Genomic DNA, 21439 nt, shown 5'->3' on the forward strand with positions numbered 1-21439 from the left:
TGCTTTAGCCTTTTAAGCATTCCATTTCAGTTTATTCTTTCAAAACTCATATCTCAACTTCTAAATATTGCATTTTTTATGTTTTGATCTTGTTTTATTCACTATTTTAAGCTCTAATTATCTAACCAGGTGTAGGATCATTATATGTGGTCTCTTCACAGTTTTACAGTTTAAAGAGTTGCATAAATACTTAACATATTGCTATGTGCCAAGCTAACATGGGTGAGCACAGGTTATTTTAGGATGTGTTGGTTACTAGCCTTGGCTATGATTGTGGTTTCTGCTTGGACACAGTGCATATCTTGGCTAACCAGAAACCCATTTTCTAACAATTTGCTAATCATAACCTGCATTAACAATGCTACTAGGTCTAGCATTTTTTGAAAAACTGCTTCGCATCGATTAGTGAGTATATGTATGCGTGTGTGCAAATTTGTAAATGTGTGTGGTGTGTATGGTTGGGCATATGACAGTGGGTCAGTTTGAGAATAGGTCAATGGACACATTAATGGATGAATGGGTGTATGAAATTACATGAAAAGTTAAGTCCGCGACTGCATTGAGGATGGTTGGTGACACAGTGTGTGCATGACTGGTCAAAGGGATGATAAGAGTGTATTTGGGGCAAAATCATGCCCAACAGCAGTGTTTGGAGGAAAAGGTAGTGTGAGTACTGAGGCAGCATTTGGCAATGTGTAGCAGCATATATAAAGAATGGATCAGGACTAATGAGTAAAACAGCTAAGGCTTAACAATTTAAGCTTGACTGACATTGCACATATGTATAACATGGAGTCTGTTGGAGATCATCATATGGATCCTGCACAAGAAGGCCTATCCAAATGTATGTCCTTATTGGATCCCTAAGTACAACACTGCCCCCAAACACTGTGAATTCTATAACCTTCCTTGTTCTAAGTAAGTTATAAGCCCATTCTAAACAAATTCACAAACAGCAGATTTCATCCTTGGTGTCTACCATGCAGAACTCCCTACCACTTCCATTGATGTGGGAAGCTGGCTCTTTATATGATATATCACAATGAGATATATTGTGCAAAGAGTGCAGGGGTTTGCTCCTCACCAGTGAACAGGGGCTTGCACTACCAATTCCAAGGTGTTCTTTTTAGGGTGTAGTGTAGTTGAGCAACCTTAGGCTTATCAGAGAGGAGTGTCAGACCTCCGTACATACACACACAATCAATAAATGAGACACATGACTCCATAAGGACATCCACACCAAATTACCAAAATAACAAGTGTCTTTATATATGTTTTGGCACCTGAATCAATACGATCACGTAAGTACATTTCTTAAGAAAATTCTTTACAGTTTAAAAAGTCAACAGATTACAATTTCTGGAAGCTGAAGTTTTCTCCTATGGAGGAAAAACAAAGACAGCAAAGAGGTACAGTATAGCAACTTATGAGGCCACTTCTCTGGGCTTTCGGTAAGTAACTGTTAGGGTCAGGACCACGCCACAGGTCACACTGGGCATCACGGGGGCAGCCAGGTACAGAGGTGAAGTACAGCGTTGGGTGCCCAATGGTACTCTATGGGGATTCTTCCAGTCAAAGAGATGCTGCAGGTGAAGACTGGGGATCCAGTTGGGGTGAACCAACAAGTGATTCTGAATCTTGAGATGTCTGGGGATGAGAGGACACCTCAAGTCCTCTCCTCCACAGGCCAGGGGTGACAGGTGCACAGATGTCCTGAAGCATGGGATTTTTCTCAACCAGAGCACTCGCTGTTGATGGGGCCTGCATGCGGAGGCTGCAGTCGACAGTGGAGAGTCCACAGGGGCCAAGTCAAAGGTGGGCTTGTTGTAGTTGGACTCTCGCTCCTAGGTGAGACTGTTGATTTAGGGAAGACAGCATGTTTGTTTGTAGGCGAGTCACTCATACAACAAGTTGCAACTGTCGGCCCAATCCTCCCTACTCACAAGCAGTCCCTCACCAAAACTCAGACATCAAAGGTGATTTCTGACAGCCTTATGCATTACACAGATTGAGACATATCAGGGGAGTCGTGGTGGGTCAAAAGTTACCATTTTCTCACGTTATTAACAAGTCTCAGTCACACACAGGCAATGAGGGAGATGCAGGAGAGTTTTCAATATATTTGTTGAAAGGACTGCAATCTACGATAAAATGCATGAGCTGCAATGATTAGGATAATAAACAGTAAAAGAAGCATAATTGGGAAGATGAGTGTTGTGAATATAAACCCCCCCACCATCTTACAAAACACATAAGATATACAATTCCTAGCAAAGAGAACCTCATCTCTAACCTAATCAGAGCTACGTATGATCAACCTAATCTGCCACTACCATGTCAATAAGAAGTGCCCCCCAACCTTTGTTACCTTGGAATGAGGTATCTAGGTCAGTAGCACAAAGGCTGAGTTCTGCAACATGGTGACATACAGTGTAGATAGCACATGGAAGAAACTCCTCTAATAACCTTGTCTGTGTGGGATGTATTTATATAGATTATGTAGGACACCTGACACAGGTATGTTTCCAAACAACTGATAAGGAGGCAGACTTGTGACAGCAATTATATAAACAATCTCCAATAAGTGTAAATTATTTTCCTATCAACTGAGAAAGGGACATGATGATAATACCTATGTACATCACTGATCATGATGTTGATAATGACGCCTTCACAGAGTGGTACTGATAATACAAATCCAAACATTTCTATAAATTGTAAACAATGGCAGTCATCTTAGAAGAAATAATAAAATAAATGAAATTAAACAGAGTAAGTTAAGTAGGTTAAAAGTCACAAGGTGAAGGGGACACAGGCCTGCAAGTCGAAGGCTAAGCTAAACTCCTGAGTCCCAATAAGAATGAAAATGGATTCACCACAGGCTTTGTCTCTGGAGGGCTGGGGGGGCACATTGGCACCATTGGCCCACTTCAGATTCTACTAGGTGGCAAAGGCGTAATATTGGTTTCTGGTGTCGGGTTTTTGCAATGTGGAGTCTTCTCAGGTCTCTCAGGATGCCTGCAAGATGCAGGGAAGCAGAGCTGCTCCATGGGAGTTCCTGGGTCTTTGCTGAAGAGGGGAAACCGGAAGAGGCCATCTACATTGGCATGATCAGTCCAAGGTCTGTGTTTGTCTGTAAAGTCCATTCCGTGTTGGCAGATTGGCCACCTCAACAGTTTGGTGTTTTCACCTTTCACTTGCACCAGCCATCTGAGAGACTTGTGGTCAGTTGGAATAAGGAAATGAGAAACAAACAGGTATGGCCCCCGATTCTTCAGGGACCAGGCCACAGCATAGGCTTCCTTCTCAATGGCGCTCCAACGCTGCCCTCTGGGGAATAACCTCCTGCTAATGAAGGCAACAGGTCAGTTATGGCCATCATCATTGGTTTGGCATAGGACCACTTCTATTGCATGTTCAGAGAAATCTTTCTGCACTCTGAACTGTTTAGAATAATCTGGAACTTTTAGAATGGGTGCTGACCACATTGCTTCCTTCAGTGTTGTTAGACCTGACAGTCTTAGGGTGGTCACCCCTAACTTTTTGCCTGCCTCCTTCCATTTTTAAGATACTGTTTTTGCTGGTTTTAAGACTCTGCACACTTTACCACTGCTAACTAGTGCTAAAGTGCATATGCTTGCTCCCTTTAAAACATGATAACATTGGATCATACCCAATTGGACTATTTAATTTACCTATAAGTCCCTAGTAAAGTGCATATATGTGCCCAGGGCCTGTAGATTAATTGCTACTAGTGGGCCTGCAGCACTGATTGTGCCACCCACTTAAGTAGCTCCTTAACCTTGTCTCAGGCCTGCCTTTGCAAGGCCTGTGTGTGCAGTTACACACACAGTACTTGCCAAGCCTAAAACTCCCCTTTTTGGTACATATGTCACCCCTAAGGTATGCCCTAGGTAACCCATAGGGCAGGGTGCTGTGTAGGCAAAATGCAGGACATGTACCTGTGTAGTTTACATGTCCGGTAGTGTAGAACACCTAAATTCATTTTTACACTGCTGTGAGGCCTGCGCCCTTCATAGACTAACATTGGGACAACCCTAATATATTGTTTGAGTGGTAGCTACTGATCTGAAAGGAGGAGGAAGGTCATATTTAGTATGGCCAGAATGGAGATACAAAATCCTGCTGACTGGTGAAGTTGGATTTAATATTACTATTTTATAAATGCCACTTTTAGAAAGTGAACATTTCTCAGCAATTAAATCTTTCTGTGCCTTACAATCCACATCTGACTGGGTTCAGTTGACAGCTCCCTTGTGCATTCACTCATACACACCCCAAACACAGGATACTCAGCCTCACTTACATACGTCTCCATTTTGAATGGGTATTCATGGGTGTTAGAAATGGGGTCTCTGGTTGACAGTCAGGTTACCCCCTGTTCAAGCAAGGACCCTCACTCTAGTTAGGATAAAAGAGAATCACCCTCAGCTAACCCCTGCTTACCCCCTTGGTAGCTTGGCAGAGCAGTAGGCTTAACCTCAGAGTGCTGGGCGTAAAGTATTTGTACCAACACACACAGTAACTTAATGAAAACACTACAAAATGACACAACACCAGTTTAGAAAAATAGGAAATATTTATCTAGACAAAACAAGACCAAAACGATAAAAATCCAACATACACAAGTCAGGTTATGATTTTTTAAAGGTTTAAAATAAAAAGAGTCTTTAGGTAGTTGTAACAACACACTAGCGCTGCTAGCGTGTAAATGTACCTGGTTTGCGTCAAAAATAACCCCGCACGGGCGGTGTGCGTCGAAAACAACTCGGCACGGCGGTGCGTGTTGAAAAAGCCAGCCACACGACGATCCGAAAGTCCCGCGGCGCAGGGTGCGATCTCTCAGCCTCCGTCAGCGATGCTGCGCGTCGTTTCTCCTGCTCCGGGCGTCGGTTTTTCGGTCGCGTTTCCTGCGGCGTCGTTTCTCAGCTGCGGAACCGGCGTTGCGTCGTTTTCTCAGCCGCGATCGGATTCGCGTCGATCTTTTCTCCGCACGGCGCTCGGTGCGTGTATTTTTGTCCTTAGGCTGCCAGCCTCTCCTTTCAGGGTCCCAGGAACTGGAAGGGAACCACAGAGCAGAGTAGGGGTCTCTCCAGAGACTCCAGGTGCTGGCAGGAAGAAGTCTTTGCTATCCCTGAGACTTCAACAACAGGAGGCAAGCTCTACATCAAGCCCTTGGAGATTTCTTCTTCAAGATGGAAGGCACACAAAGTCCAGTCTTTGCCCTCTTACTCTGGCAGAAGCAGCACTGCAGGAAAGCTCCACAAAGCACAGTCACAGGCAGGGCAGCCCTTCCTCCTCAGCTAACAGCTCTTCTCCAGGCAGAGGTTCCTCTTGATTCCAGAAGTGTTTCTAAAGTTTGTAAGTTTGGGTGCCCTTCTTATACCCATTTTAGTCTTTGAAGTCACCTTCCTTCAAAGGGGACTCACACCTTCTTGTGAAATCCTGCCTTGCCCAGGCAAGGCCTCAGACACACACCAGGGGGCTGGAGACAGCATTGTCAGAGGCAGGCACAGTCCTTTCAGATGAGAGTGACCACTCCACCCCTCCCTCCTAGCAGAGATGGCTAATCAGGAATGCAGATCACACCCCAGCTCCCTTTGTGTCACTGTCTGGTGTGAGGTGAAAAACAACCCAACTGTCAAACTGACCCAGACAGGGAATCCACAAACAAGGCAGAGTCACAGAATGGTTTAAGCAAGAAAATGCTCACTTTCTAAAAGTGGCATTTCCAAACTCACAATCTTAAAATCAACTTTACTAAAAGATGTATTTTTAAATTGTGAGTTCAGGGATCCCAAACTCCACATGTCCATCTACTCTCTAGGGGAATCTACACTTTAATCATATTTAAAGGTAGCCCCCATATTATCCTATGAGAGAGAGACAGACCTTGCAACAGTGAAAACGAAATTGGCAGTATTTCACTGTCAGGACATATAAACCACATTACTATATGTCCTACCTTATCCATACACTGCACCCTGCCCTTGGGGCTACCTAGGGCCTACCTTAGGGGCGCCTTACATGTAAGGAAAGGGAAGGTTTAGGCCTGGCAAGTGGGTACACTTGCCAAGTCGAATTTACAGTGTAAAAATACACATACAGACACTGCAGGGGCAGGTCTGAGACATGATTACAGAGCTACTTATGTGGGTGGCACAACCAGTGCTGCAGGCCCACTAGTAGCATTTGATTTACAGGCCCTGGCACCTCTAGTGCACATTACTAGGGACTTACTAGTAATTCAAATATGCCAATCATGGATGAACCACTTACATACAATTTAAACAGGAGCACTTGCACTTTAGCACTGGTTAGCAGTGGTAAAGTGCCCAGAGTAACAAAAACAGCAAAATCAGAGTCCAGCACACATCAACAACCTGGGGAACAGAGGCAAAAAGTTAAGGGAGACCACGCCAAGGATGAAAAGTCTAACACGTGTCCCCCCCAGCTAAAAGTGGGGAGCAACTACCCAACCTCATGGGAGTTCTCATCACTAAGGCGGAAGAACCTGGACAGACCATCAGCATTGGCGTGTTCTGTACCGGGTCGATGTTCCACCGTAAAGTCCATCCCCTGTAGGGAAATGGACCACCTCAACAGTTTTGGGTTCTCACCCCTCATCTGCATTAACCATCTGAGGGGTCTGTGGTCGGTCTGAACTCGGAAGTGAGTCCCAAACAAGTAGGGTCTTAGCTTCTTCAGTGCCCAGACCACAGCAAACGCTTCACGTTCTATGGCACTCCACCTACGTTCCCTGGGTAGTAACCTCCTGCTAATGAAGGCTACGGGTTGATCTAGGCCCTCTTTATTCAGCTGTGAGAGTACTGCTCCAATACCATGCTCTGAGGCGTCTGTCTGTACAACAAACTCCGTGGAGTAGTCAGGTGCCTTCAGCACAGGTGCTGTGCACATGGCAGCCTTCAGGGCATCAAAAGCGTTCTGGCAAGCCTCTGTCCAGATCACTTTCTTGGGTTGCTTCTTAGAAGTCAACTCAGTTAAGGGGGTAACAATGGTACCATATCCCTTAACGAACCTCCTATAGTATCCTGTGAGACCTAAAAAGGCTCTCACTTCAGTCTGGGTCTTGGGAGGCTCCCAAGCCAGAATCGTGTCAATCTTAGGCTGTAGGGGTGCCACCTGGCCACTCCCCACCTGGTGTCCTAAGTACACAACAGAACCCTGCCCTATTTGGCACTTGCTCGCCTTAATAGTGAGGCCTGCCTTCTGCAGGGCCTCTAACACTCTCCAGAGGTGTTGCAGGTGTTCCTCCCATGTGGAACTAAACACAGCAATGTCATCCAGGTAGGCGGCACTGAACTCATCCAGTCCTGCCAACACCTGGTTGACCAACCTCTGAAAGGTGGCAGGGGCATTCTTCATCCCAAAGGGCATCACATTGAAGTGGAAGTGCCCATCGGGGGTAGAGAATGCTGACCTCTCCTTTGCCCCTTCAGTTAAGGCAATCTGCCAGTACCCAGATGTTAAATCAAACGTACTGAGGTACTTGGCAGCTCCTAACCGATCAATGAGCTCATCAGCTCGGGGGATGGGGTGTGCGTCAGTCTTGCTGACCGCATTGAGACCCCGGTAGTCCACACAGAACCTAAGTTCTGGAGTGGCACCAGGAGCAGTAGCCTTTGGGACCAAGACCACTGGGCTGGCCCAAGGACTGCTGGAGTGCTCAATAACCCTTAGGGCTAACATTTTGGAGACTTCCTCCTTAATGCAAGCCCTCACCCTGTCAGTCACCCTGTAAACCTTATGTTTAACAGGTGTACTGTCCCCGGTGTCCACATCATGTGTGCACAGGTGTGTGACTCCTGGGATCAGGGAAAACAGTGAGGCGAACTGTCCCAGCACGTGGCGACAGTCCCTCTGCTGGTCCTCAGTCAGGGAGGGGGAGAGGATCACTCCCTCCACAGACCCATCTCTCTCTCCTGCAGACAGGAGGTCAGGAAGAGGCTCACTCTCTTCCTCCACCCCATCATCTGTCGCTAGGAGCATGGATAGCTCAGTTCGCTCAAAGTGTGGTTTGAGGCGGTTGACATGTAGGACCCTCAAGGGGTTCCTGGGGGATTGCAAGTCTACCAGATAGGTGACCTCGCTCTTTCTTTCCACCACCTCAAAAGGCCCAGTCCACTTATCTTGGAGAGCCCTAGGCTCTACTGGTGCCATGACCCACACTTTTTGTCCAGGCTGAAACTCAACCAGAGTGGCATTCTGGTCGTACCACCGTTTCATGTCCTCCTGGCTTGCTTCCAGGTTCTCCTGAGCGAGACTCCTGAAGCGGGCAGTCTGGTTTCTTAGTGCCAGCATGTAGCTAAATACATCCTGGGGTGGTTTACTAGGAGCTTCCTCCAAAGCCTCCTTCACCAGACTGAGCGGTCCCCTCACAGGGTGGCCATAGATGAGCTCAAAGGGGCTAAAGCCAAGTCCCTTTTGAGGCACCTCCCTGTAAGCGAACAGAAGGCATGGCAAGAGGACGTCCCACTTACGCCTCAAGGGCTCTGACAGGCCCTGAATCATGCCTTTCAAGGTGCGGTTGAATCTCTCAACCAGACCATTACTTTGGGGGTGGTAAGGGGTGGTGAACTTGTAGGTTACCCCACACACCTTCCACAGAGACTTCATATAAGTGGATATGAAGTTTGTACCCCTATCAGATACTACCTCCTTGGGGAACCCCATGCGGGTAAAAACCCCCATCAAGGCACGTCCCACCACGGGGGCGGTGACCGTCCTTAGAGGAATAGCTTCTGGGTACCGTGTGGCATGGTCCACCAAGACCAGGATGAACCTGTTGCCCATGGCTGTCTTGGGATCCAGAGGCCCCACAATGTCAATTCCTACCCTTTCAAAGGGAGTACTGACTACCGGTAAAGGGTGGAGGGGAGCTTTGCATTTCCCCCCACTCTTGCCACTTGCCTGACAAGTCTGACAAGATCTACAATAAGCAGCTGACTGCTTGTTCATCAAGGGCCAGTAAAAGTGGGAGACAAGCCTCTTATAGGTCTTGTCCTGCCCTAGATGTCCTGCCAAAGGCACATCATGAGCCAAACCCAGTAGGAAGGTCCTGAAGCCCTGGGGTACCACCAGCATACGAGCTGACCCCGGCTCAGGAACCTTAGGCTCACTATACAGGAGGCCATCCTCCCAATAAATCAGGTGAGTACCTGGCGCCCCGCCAGCCGCCTGGGCTGCAGCCTGCTGCCGCAGTCCCTCAAGAGTAGGGCACTCCTTCTGCGCTGTGCAGAATACTTCCCTGGTGGGTCCCCCTTCCTGCTGCCACTGCGACAGCTCGGGGACCTCCCCCAGTTCAGCCACCTGTTCCCCTGTAGGTTCCGGGGCATCGCCCTCAGGCTCTGCCTCCTCCCGGACCGTGGGAACTTCTGGGGCGGGTTTCCCGCGCCTCCTGCCTTTCCTCTTCTTGGCGGTCCCCTGGGCCACTGTTTCAGGCTCCAGGGGCTCTTGACTACCCTGATTGGCTGCCATAGACCGGGTGGATACGCATACCCACCCAGGCAGACCCAACATCTCCAAGTGAGACCTGTGTTCCACCTCCTTCCAAGGGGAATCTTCCAGGTCGTTGCCTAGCAAACAATCAACAGGCATGGTTGGACTCACAGCTACTTTCCAGGAACCTGAGACCCCCCCCCATTCAAAGGGAACCTGCGCCACTCTGCAGAGGCGCTCAGAATTGTCTACTGCAACTACTTGGTGAAGTACCCGGGGATCAATCTGCTCTTCAGACACCAGGTGACTCCTCACTGTAGTCACACTGGCTCCAGTGTCTCTTAGAGCCTCCACCCTCTGTCCATTGATGGTCACCCATTGCCTGTACTTCTTAGTGTTATCAGGCACTAGGTTTCTCTGGACCATCTCACTGTCCCCTAGTGAGACAAGGGTCATTTCTGCTGGTTCCCACCCACCTGAAACCAACTCCTCCCCAAGCGCTACACTGGCCAAACCCTGGGACGGTGCACCAGTGGGTGCCGGTGTACTTTTGGGGCATTTGGGGTCCCCCCTCACATGACCCACCTGGTCACATGAATAGCACTTACGTAGGGGACCACCTGCCATTGGTTTCCCTTTGGAGAACCATGGCCTCTTTTCACTGGGGGGTTGGGAATCCTTGCCCTGGGAATCAGTTTGGGGCCCTTTAGAGAACTCATCCTGTTTGCCCTTACCCCCCCCTTTCGTCTGAGAGGGACCCTGCCCACCCTTGGCGTGGTCTCCCCCATACCTCTTTTGGACCCTGGTGCTCTCCCAGCGGTCCGCTTCCTGTGCAAGCTTCCTGGGGTCAGTCAGCTTGCTGTCAATGAGGTGCTGGCGCAGCTCTGGAAAACATAAACTGTACAAGTGCTCCCAAGCAATTAAATTGTAAAGCCCCTCATACGTGTTTACCTTACTGCCCTTCACCCAACCATCCAGTGACCTGCAATAAGAATCAACACATTCCAACCATGTTTGGGATTCCTTTCTCTTGTAGGATCTAAACTTCTCCTTGTACTGCTCAGGGGTGAGACCATACCTGGTAAGTAAGGCCTCCTTCATGGCAGGGTAGGTGAGACTCTGAGCATCCCCTAAGGCCGTCAGTGTGTCCCTCCCCTCTGCCTCAAAATGCTTCCACAGGGCTGCCCCCCAATGAGCTTCAGGGACCAGGTTCATGTGGAGAGCTGACTCATAACCCTTGAACCACAAGTAGATATCATCCTCCCTCTTATAATCCCTTACAAGGTCTTTTGGGATGTGTACCCTTCTCTCAGGCTGCACTGTAGAATTGCTGCCACCATCCCTACTGGACTGACTCCTCTGATCCATCTCTTTTAAACTGAGCTCATGAGCCATGTTTATCTTCTTTTCCTCAAGGTCCAGCTTTCTCTGTTCCACCTCAAGGGCCAGCTTTCTCTGTTCCACCTCAAGGGCCAGCTTTCTCTGTTCCACCTCTAGACTGAGCTTTTTCAGCTCCAACTGGTACTCCCTCTCTGCCTGTCTGTCCTGTAACTCTCCAGGTGTCAGACTCTTGGAGGACACACTGCTACCTGCCCTGGAGATTCTCCCCTGAGACATAGCAGGCCCACCCACTACATCAGTGTGAGTGACTTGCAACTCCTCTTCCCCCTCTGGCTCCTCATCTGTGTGCCCCTCAGCTGCTTTGGCTGTCACCCAGGCCCTCAGCGCCTTTTGCAGCTCATCCTTCTTGGATGAGCTCTTAATGGGACAGCCAACATTACTACAAAACTGCTTCAACTGAGCCACTTTGTAGCTCTCCAATTTCTCCAAGTCAAAAGCAGCTTCAGCTAGGGCATCTCCAGACTGAGACATGATGAGAGGTTAAAAAAAATATGCACAGTTCCAAAAACAGAAAAGCAAGTTCTCAAATGAAGTTTCAGAAAAGTCAATCACGGGATCAGTGAAAAAAAGAAACTGAATGCAGAGAAAAACAGTCCAAGTAAAAAACAAAAATCACAAGACTAGTAGTATGTGGTCACGTAGTGGTCTGAGATCAAAACAGTAGTGTACACTTAATTACTGTATGTCAAGTACAAATACAAGTCCAAATCCCACCGCTGCCACCAATGTTAGAAATGGGGTCTCTGGTTGACAGTCAGGTTACCCCCTGTTCAAGCAAGGACCCTCACTCTAGTTAGGATAAAAGAGAATCACCCTCAGCTAACCCCTGCTTACCCCCTTGGTAGCTTGGCAGAGCAGTAGGCTTAACCTCAGAGTGCTGGGCGTAAAGTATTTGTACCAACACACACAGTAACTTAATGAAAACACTACAAAATGACACAACACCAGTTTAGAAAAATAGGAAATATTTATCTAGACAAAACAAGACCAAAACGATAAAAATCCAACATACACAAGTCAGGTTATGATTTTTTAAAGGTTTAAAATAAAAAGAGTCTTTAGGTAGTTGTAACAACACACTAGCGCTGCTAGCGTGTAAATGTACCTGGTTTGCGTAAAAAATAACCCCGCACGGGCGGTGTGCGTCGAAAACAACTCGGCACGGCGGTGCGTGTTGAAAAAGCCAGCCACACGACGATCCGAAAGTCCCGCGGCGCAGGGTGCGATCTCTCAGCCTCCGTCAGCGATGCTGCGCGTCGTTTCTCCTGCTCCGGGCGTCGGTTTTTCGGTCGCGTTTCCTGCGGCGTCGTTTCTCAGCTGCGGAACCGGCGTCGCGTCGTTTTCTCAGCCGCGATCGGATTCGCGTCGATCTTTTCTCCGCACGGCGCTCGGTGCGTGTATTTTTGTCCTTAGGCTGCCAGCCTCTCCTTTCAGGGTCCCAGGAACTGGAAGGGCACCACAGAGCAGAGTAGGGGTCTCTCCAGAGACTCCAGGTGCTGGCAGGAAGAAGTCTTTGCTATCCCTGAGACTTCAACAACAGGAGGCAAGCTCTACATCAAGCCCTTGGAGATTTCTTCTTCAAGATGGAAGGCACACAAAGTCCAGTCTTTGCCCTCTTACTCTGGCAGAAGCAGCACTGCAGGAAAGCTCCACAAAGCACAGTCACAGGCAGGGCAGCCCTTCCTCCTCAGCTAACAGCTCTTCTCCAGGCAGAGGTTCCTCTTGATTCCAGAAGTGTTTCTAAAGTTTGTAAGTTTGGGTGCCCTTCTTATACCCATTTTAGTCTTTGAAGTCACCTTCCTTCAAAGGGGACTCACACCTTCTTGTGAAATCCTGCCTTGCCCAGGCAAGGCCTCAGACACACACCAGGGGGCTGGAGACAGCATTGTCAGAGGCAGGCACAGTCCTTTCAGATGAGAGTGACCACTCCACCCCTCCCTCCTAGCAGAGATGGCTAATCAGGAATGCAGATCACACCCCAGCTCCCTTTGTGTCACTGTCTGGTGTGAGGTGAAAAACAACCCAACTGTCAAACTGACCCAGACAGGGAATCCACAAACAAGGCAGAGTCACAGAATGGTTTAAGCAAGAAAATGCTCACTTTCTAAAAGTGGCATTTCCAAACTCACAATCTTAAAATCAACTTTACTAAAAGATGTATTTTTAAATTGTGAGTTCAGGGATCCCAAACTCCACATGTCCATCTACTCTCTAGGGGAATCTACACTTTAATCATATTTAAAGGTAGCCCCCATATTATCCTATGAGAGAGAGACAGACCTTGCAACAGTGAAAACGAAATTGGCAGTATTTCACTGTCAGGACATATAAATCACATTACTATATGTCCTACCTTATCCATACACTGCACCCTGCCCTTGGGGCTACCTAGGGCCTACCTTAGGGGCGCCTTACATGTAAGGAAAGGGAAGGTTTAGGCCTGGCAAGTGGGTACACTTGCCAAGTCGAATTTACAGTGTAAAAATACACATACAGACACTGCAGGGGCAGGTCTGAGACATGATTACAGAGCTACTTATGTGGGTGGCACAACCAGTGCTGCAGGCCCACTAGTAGCATTTGATTTACAGGCCCTGGCACCTCTAGTGCACATTACTAGGGACTTACTAGTAATTCAAATATGCCAATCATGGATGAACCACTTACATACAATTTAAACAGGAGCACTTGCACTTTAGCACTGGTTAGCAGTGGTAAAGTGCCCAGAGTAACAAAAACAGCAAAATCAGAGTCCAGCACACATCAACAACCTGGGGAACAGAGGCAAAAAGTTAAGGGAGACCACGCCAAGGATGAAAAGTCTAACAATGGGCTGGGAGAGTGGAAGGCCTGACACATGTCAAAGGACAGTAGGCTGCCCTCACACAAAGGACCGCCACACCCCCTACTGGGACCCTGGCAGACAGGATTGAACTGAAAGGGGACCTTGTTCACTTCTAAGCCACTCTTTGAAGTCTCCCCCACTTCAAAGGCACATTTCGGTATTTAAACAGGGCCTCTGCCCCTCCCAACTCAGACACTACCTGGAGAAGAGAACCTGAACCAGATCCTGCATCCTGCCAGTAGGAACTGCCTGGCTGCCCAAAGGACTCACCTGACTGCTTTCTGTGAAGAACTGCTGCCTTGTTGTTGCCCTGCTGCCTTGGTGCTCTTTGGCTGTGGTGCGAAGTGCTCTCCAAGGGCTTAGATAGAGCTTGCCTCCTGTTCCCTGACGTTTCAGGATCAAAAAGGCTTCCTCTCTACAAGGAGGACTCCTTGTGTGGCGAAAATCAGTGCACAGCGTGTCAGAAACGACGCACAGCCTGCATTGCAGTGAAAAATTAACCACACGCTGAACTGGAACAACGCACCCTGACTTCTCAATGAGAAGATTGACGTAGTGCTAGCTTAGCGACCAGAAATTTGACGCATGGCCCACTGGATCGAAGCATAGCTGAGCCAGAACGACGCAGCCCAACCTCCAGAGAGGAGTCGAGGCAGCACCAGCTAGCCAGCAGAAATTTCCACGCAACACCCACCGGATCGACGCAGCCCCTGTGACCTCATCCTGTCAGTGCCGGAAATCCATGCATCACCCCGAGGCGTCCGAAATCCCCACCGCCTAAGAGGATCCACGACCGAGTGCCAGAAATCGATGCACAGCCGTCCCTGTGTGAAAACTAAATGATGCATCACCGTGTGCGGCCCAAGAAATCGATGCACACCTCCTTGTTTTCCAAGCATCTCCTCCTCTGCGGCTCTTTGCAGAGATTTTGAACACAAATCAGGTACTTTGTGCTTGAAAGAAACATTTATTGCTATCAAATGACTAAAGACACTTTATATCACTTTTACAGTGATATCTCAACATATACTTATTGCATTTTAATCGTTTTGACCTGCATCTTATCAGATAAATATTATATATTTTTCTAAACACTGTGTGGTATATTTCTGTGGCGTTATACTGTGTTATTGAATGCTTTATTACACAAATACTTTACACACTACCTTCTAAGTTATGCCTGACTGCTCAGTGCCACGCTACAAGAGGGTGGGTACAGGATAATTTGGATTGTGTGTGACTTACCTTGACTAGAGTGAGGGTCCTTGCTTGGACAGGGGATAACCTGACTGCCAACCAAAGACCCCATTTCTAACAAGTGTCAGTCTATTGACAGCTCACTGTCCAGTTTACCTTCTTTGGCATCTTTTTGGAGGGCTATTCTGTGAGGGGTGCCGAAATGGTACGTTACCCCTTAACAAACCTTCTGTAGTACCTTGACTTGTGTCTGAGTGGTTGGAGCTTCCCAGGCCAGAAATGTCTGGATCTTGGGTTGCAGTGGTTGAACTTGACCTCCACCTCTCAGGTGGCACAAGTATACAGCCTTGCCCTGCCCTATATGGTACTTGTTTGCCTTGATAGTGAGGCCTGCACTTTGCAGACCTTTGTGAACCTTTCCAAGGTGGATCGGGTGATCCTGCCAAGTGGAGCTAATGACAGCAATATCATCAAGATATGCTGCAGTCAAGGCTTCCAACCCAGCAATGACTTTATTCACCAAGTTACAGGGGTATTCTTTAAATCAAATGTTATAACAGAGAACAAGTAATGTCTATCCGGGGCCGGGAACGCTTATTTTCTTTTGCTCCAGCCAGTACTCTGATGTCAAATCAAAAGTAGTAAGAAACTTTGCTGCCACCAACCTGTCAACCAGTGTGTCTGTCCTTGGGATAGGGTGCGCAAATGTCTTGGAGACAGAATTGAGGCCTCTATAGTCCATGCAAAACCTCAGCTCTACTTTACCTCCCTTAGAATGAAATATGGGGACTCGGACCACTGGGCTGACGCTGGGGCTGTCCGAGGGATCTATTACCCCTAAATCCAGCATTATACTTACTTCAGCTTTGATGTTATCCTTCACATGGTCAAACTGTCTGTATATTTTGCTTTTGACAGACAAGTGGTCACCAGTGTCCACATCATAGACACACCAGTGAGTCTGACCACGGAAGAGAGACAAGAGCCCAGCATACTGCTGTAAATTCTGCCTGCAGTGAGTTTGCTGTTGGGCAGGGAGGGTGTCTGAAAAGACCATATCATCCACTCAGCCATCTATGGGGCTGTGGAAAAGAAGGTCAGGGAGAGCTCGCTCTCTTCTTCTTGGTCCTCATCAGTGACCATCAGCATGTCCACATCATCCCTGTCTTGGAAGAGCTTAAGGCAGTTCACATGAATGACCATGGAAGGGTTCCTAGGAGTGTCTAAGTCAACCAGATAGGTGACCTCACTCTTCTTTTCAAGAATAGGGTAAGGGCTGCTCCATTTGTCCTAAAGTGCCCTAGAAGTCAAAGGTTGAAGTACCCACACCTCCTGCCCTGATTGGAACGCCACCATGGCAGCATTTTGGTCATACTAGAGCTTCCAGAGCTCTTGGCTGGCCTCACAGTTTGTGGATGCTTTTTCCATGTACTCAGCCATCATTGAATGTAGGCCAAGCATATAGTCCACAATGTCTTGTTTGGGCTTAATGAGAGGCCTCTCCCAGCCTTCCCTCACTAGACACAGTGGTGCCCTCACAGAATGACAAAACAGAAGGTCAAAGGGGGAAAAACCTTATCCCTTCTGTGGCACTTCCCTGCAGGTGAAAAGCAAGCATGGTAACAGGATATCCCACCTCTGCGTGCGCTGTACAGGGAGACCTGCAATCATGCCTTTCATGGTTTTGTTGAATGTTTCAACTATACCATTTCCTTGTGAGTAATATGGGTAGTGAACTTATAAATCACTCCACATTCATTCCACATTGCCTTGAGGTATTCAGCTATGAAGTTACTACCTGTGTATGATACTACCTCCTTAGGGAAGCCCACTCTAGTAAAGATACTGAGTAGTTCCCCGGCAACTGCAGAAGCAGTGCTAGCCCTAAGAGTATAGCTTTAGGGTACCTGGTGGCATGATCCAAAATCACCAGTATAAATCTATTCCCTTATGCTGTTGGCGTATCTAGGGGTCCAACAACTTCAACCGCTACCCTTTCAAACTACTGGAAGTTATTGGGGCTCCCTTTGAAAGGGTAGTCTTGATTAGTTGTCTTGGATACCCTAGTTTTGACCCAGTGGCCTGCCTTCTTTTCTAATTCTTAGGGAGAAACTGGACCTAGGTTTACCAGGTACTGATGCAATTTTTCAGAAACACAGCTACTTAACAAATGCTCTTTCAAAATAAAATTGTAAAGCCCATCATAGTCTCGCACCTGGTTCCCTTTTAACCAGCCACCCAGTATTTGGTCTGAGAAGTCAACAAAATCTACCAAGGATTGACTAGAGGTTTTTCTATTTTCAATTAACCAAATCCGGTACTCCTCAGTTGTGAGTCCAAAGCCCTCAATCATACTATACTTCATCCATAGGACTCAGCATCTTTTCCAGTCATTGTCAAGAGTCTATTCCTACACTTCACTGAAAACACCTCCCAGAGTAGAGAGCCTGAATACTTCTGACTGTGTGTCTTCATGGTACAAGCTCTTTCAAAGGCAGTGAACTATTTAGTGATCTCATCACCCTCTGAATATTTGAGGAGAATCCCTTTGGGAATTTTAGGGTTGCAAGCTTCTTTTTTCTCCTTATTTAAAATGTTGTTGCCACCAGAGATGGGTCCTAGGCCCATCTTATCTCTTTCTTTCTCTACAGCTAAAAGTCTAGACTTTAACTCTATCCTCTTAGCTAGCTTCTGGAGATCAGCATCTTCACTGTCTCTATCTCCTGGAACACTATCAGAAGCACCTCCGGTGGTGTTATTCTCAGTAGAGTTGTGGATGGATTCCTCATCCTCATCCACCTCCCCTTCTTCCTCACTCTCATGAGGATCCACTTTATTTGCCCTGGCTCAATCATGTACTGCCAGCAGCTGCTGCAGATGAGCCTGGGCCCATGGCACGCTTCCATGCTTGGCAGAGAGTCTTAAGTTGTGCAACCTTAAGATATTTGGAGGGCCCCAGGTTGAGCTCATGGGATGAACCTGCTGCCTTAGTCGTGGTTTAAAGTAGTTGGGACCTTTTTAGAACCTGAAAAAAATTCTAAGTGAACTCCCAAGGTCAAATTAATGAAAGTACTTTCAATTCCAAATAGTTTGTACAGGGGGGGTCTCAACACAAGGCCCTAAAGCTATTTTTAAACTGATTAAAAACATGAAAAATTGGAAAAATGTTTCCTAACTAAAGACAATTTTAGATTCCTTAGTGGTATGCTTCATTAACGGAGTGGCACAGCAAATGTCAAGTCTTGCATCCCACCACTGCCATCAACGTAGGAAGCTGGCTCTTCATATGAAATATGACAATTAGATATATTGTACAAAGATTCTATGGGTTCCCTCACTAGTGGTCAGGGGTGTGCTCTAGTAGTCCCAAGGTGCTCTTTTTAGGAAGTAGTGTAGTCGAGCAGCTTTAGGCTTATCAGAGAGGAGTGTTAGACATCTGTGCATGTGCAGACAGTCAATGAACGAGACATATGACTTAAGAAGGAGATCCACACCACATTACAAAAATAATACGATCAGGGAAGTATGTTTTGCAAGAAAAATCTTTAAAGTTTTGAAAAGTCAACATGGTGCTATTTCTGGAAGCTGCAATGGTGTCCTATGGAGGAGAAACATAGATGGCAAAACAGGTACTGTACAGCAACTTACAAGGCAAATCTCCTAAGCTTTGGGTAAATATTGGACAAGGATCAGTACAACACCACATGTCACACTGGGCAGCAATGGGGCGGCCAGGGGCAGAGGTGTAGTACAGCATTGGGGCCCAATGTTTCTCTACGGGGATTAGTCCAATCAAAAAGGTGCTGCAGGTTAGGACTAGGGTTCCTCTGGGGGCGAACCAACAAGTGGGTTCCAATTTTGAGATATTCAGGGATGAGGGGACTCCTTCAGTCCTCTTCTCCATGGGCAATGGGCGATGGATGCAGAGATGTCCTGAGGCATCTTGTTTTTCTCCACCAGAGCACTCGCAGTTGAGTGGGCCTGCGTGCAGAGGATGCATGCGACACTGAAGGGTCCACAGTGGGCAAGTCAAAGGTGGGCTTTGTCTCTGGAGGGCTGGGGACCGTGTTAGCACTGTTGGACCACTTCAGCTCAGCCTAGGTGGCATAGGTGCAGTGGTGCTTTCAGGTGTTGGGCTCCTGTGTGCTGGAGTCCTCTCACATGTCTCGGGGTGCCTGCAAGATGCAGGGTAGCAATTCTACTGCTCCATAAGTGTTCCTGGGTCTTTGTTGAAGGGAGGAAGGCCTGCTGGGCCTTTAGAGGCACAGCAACTTGCAGGATGAGTTGACTTTGGCGTAAATCGGCTGGAACAGCAGACACGCTGGCAGAGCTGAGGCAAAGTCAGGTGCCTCTTCTTTGGGCTTTGCTTTTACAGCTCTTGAATGTCCTCTTTCGTAAGTTAGCAGAAATCAGATTTCCTGGTGCCAGGGGCTCCCCTTAATACTGAATTTAGAGGCATTTATGGGAGTGTCGGGTAGCAGACAATGGGCAACCTACACCTGGGGTCACTACATCCCCCACATGATCACTTCCGGTGGGAAGTGGGTATAACCCTGTCCCAGAGTTCCTAAATCTGCCAGCACAGAGATGGCATATTTCTAAATGTCGCATTCACATCAAGCAGGTTAATGTACTGATGGGACTGACGTGAGGGCTGGACATACTTCTCTGAACACTAAATCTCCAGCCTGTCCCAGAGCCAAATGAGCCCTGGGACAGGGGGGTCAGCATCTTTCCTGTAAGTGAAGCCAGATCTACATACCAAGGGTGGTGGCCTTCTTTGAAAACCTCTGCCTTGAAATGAAGTTTCGCAAGACATCCTGTTGGGTGGGGATGTGTAAACATCTCTCTCAGTGCAAGCCTTTTTAATGACCGCCCAAGAGAAAAGGTTCTTTTTTGGGAAATCCATCATGTAGCTAAGAAATCCGTATTGACCAGTGTCCTGGACATATACTTAAAATGGCTTATCTGTACAATCACTATGTCTAAGATTCGACAAAGACATAGCAGACATGCCCTCACATGTAAAACAATGCACCCTGCCTTAGGGCGGAAATGCCTGCTGTAGGGGTGACTTACATTTATTATATGGAGTGCTGGGGTGTGCCATGTCATGTTTTCACTTTTGGCTGCATCAAGACAAGCAGTCTGCAATGGCAGTCTGCATGTGCTAGGTGAGGTGTCCCTGAGGGTGGCACAATATTTACTGCAGCTCTTCGGGACCCTCTTTCATATCCATGGTCTAGGTACCAGGGGTACCATTCACTAAGGACTTGGAGGGGGCCCAAAGGTTTTTTTCAACTGGGAAACAATTGCACAGTTTTAGGGAAGGAGATCTGGCATTGGGGACCTTGTTGGCAGAAACCCAGTGCACTTTCAGCCTAAACTGCATCCAATACGAGGCAAAAAGTGGGGGTGACCATGTCAAAAAGGGGCACTTTCTTATAATGGAAAGTGAAACTGTATCAGCACATCACAGCTTCTCTGTGTACTCTTGCTTAACATAGGACTCATGGGCCATGAGGAGTAGCTGTAGCAGTTTGATGTTAGAGTTCTCTGAGAGTTGTGGGTCCCTGGTTCAAGGCATAGGTTAGTCAGCAGACACATTCTACCTCAAGCAAATGCCCTAATCACTTGGAGGCCACAGGTGGACAAATGGTCTGGTGCACCTTAGAGGAGAGGGACAATCAGCAGGGTTTGAATAGATGTGCCTGAAAGAGCTGGATGCAGAGACAAACGTCTCAGTAGAGTGGGTAAAACAGCAATCATTTTGACAGTGCCATGAGACATGAATAGAAGCCTCTGTTGGAATAACATTACGGGCCTGATTCACAAACGCAAGCTTACATTGTTGGGTAAGTTTGCGATCGTTTGCTATTCACAAAGGTATTACACTAGTGGCGTCTTCACGAGTGCAGAGTCTCTGCACATAAGAAGATAGGACTGTCTTATTAATTATTTGACCAACAGCAGAGTTTGCTAACTTACCCGATGAAGAAATGCTTCCAGAGCGCCCTCCTCTCTCCCAGTCAACCGCTGCATTTACGGGTGTCAATAAAACAATGCACTTCCAATAAATGAATTCATGTTTCACCATCTGTACCTTGCGATGGAAGGACTAGTTTGGAGGCCTCATCGGTGTTGTGCTATGCATAAAGTTACAAGTCATGAACATGAACAATAGGTACAATCAATGGATGTTTGCTGAATGTGTGTTGTTAACGTGTGTTTCTTGCCGCAACCAATTGCCATCTCTCTGTGTATGACTAGTTTGAGCCATGTGTATCTGTGAAAGCTCTTTCTAGCTAGACCTAATGAGAGTTAGAATGTTAACCCTACAAATTAATTTAGTTTTGTTTCTATAATGTTAAGTACTGATAATGTTGATTTACCGCTTGCCAAATGGTGCTGCTCAAAACAAATATATCACAATGGGTGATATTAATAATGCATCTCCTTTTAAAATAACAGATACTTAGGCAATTGGGTACTGGTAAAATAATTAGTGCCATACTT

The 21439-nt window shown here is 47.4% G+C and overlaps 1 protein-coding gene across 6 annotated transcripts in view; it reads right to left on the reverse strand.

Moving 5' to 3' along the window:
* LOC138296535 (isoaspartyl peptidase/L-asparaginase-like) overlaps positions 1-21439 on the reverse strand; it is a 1292011-nt gene that overhangs the window by 1254882 nt on the left and 15690 nt on the right. The window lies entirely within an intron of this gene.

The sequence above is a fragment of the Pleurodeles waltl genome, chromosome 5 (assembly GCF_031143425.1).
Source record: "Pleurodeles waltl isolate 20211129_DDA chromosome 5, aPleWal1.hap1.20221129, whole genome shotgun sequence".
Classification (NCBI taxonomy): domain Eukaryota; kingdom Metazoa; phylum Chordata; class Amphibia; order Caudata; family Salamandridae; genus Pleurodeles; species Pleurodeles waltl.